The sequence below is a fragment of the Cuculus canorus genome, chromosome 4 (genome assembly GCF_017976375.1).
Source record: "Cuculus canorus isolate bCucCan1 chromosome 4, bCucCan1.pri, whole genome shotgun sequence".
Taxonomy (NCBI): Eukaryota; Metazoa; Chordata; class Aves; order Cuculiformes; family Cuculidae; genus Cuculus; species Cuculus canorus.
In genome coordinates, this window is record NC_071404.1 from 26262100 (window position 1) to 26262500 (window position 401).

Consider the following 401-nt stretch of genomic DNA (forward strand, 5'->3'; position numbering starts at 1 on the left):
ATTCAAGAAATGCACACGGAGTTTTTTTCCTCCAGAAAACAGACTGTGTATTTTATTGCAGCATTTCAAAACTAATTATTGAAGTATTTTTGTTAATGAAACAGAACTTGTCCCATTTTTCCTAGGCCTTCTAACTGTGCTCTGGGTGGCGGCACTCTCTCCCCAGCACTCCAGCCGTGCACGGGAAAGCTCTTACCGTGTTTGCTTCTTGGCCAAATCTCCAGTCTATTTGTTGTCGGTGTTTTGCCACTGACTCTGCCAAAGACGGAGTTCACCGCCTCGGCGCCCCCGCGACTCACCCGCAAGTGCCCCGGGATGCGCCGCAGCCCCGGCGCGCCCGGCTCTTCCCCGGGCAAGGGGCTTTGGTGGAGCTGGCTGCCGGCTCGACCCGGCGAGGCCGA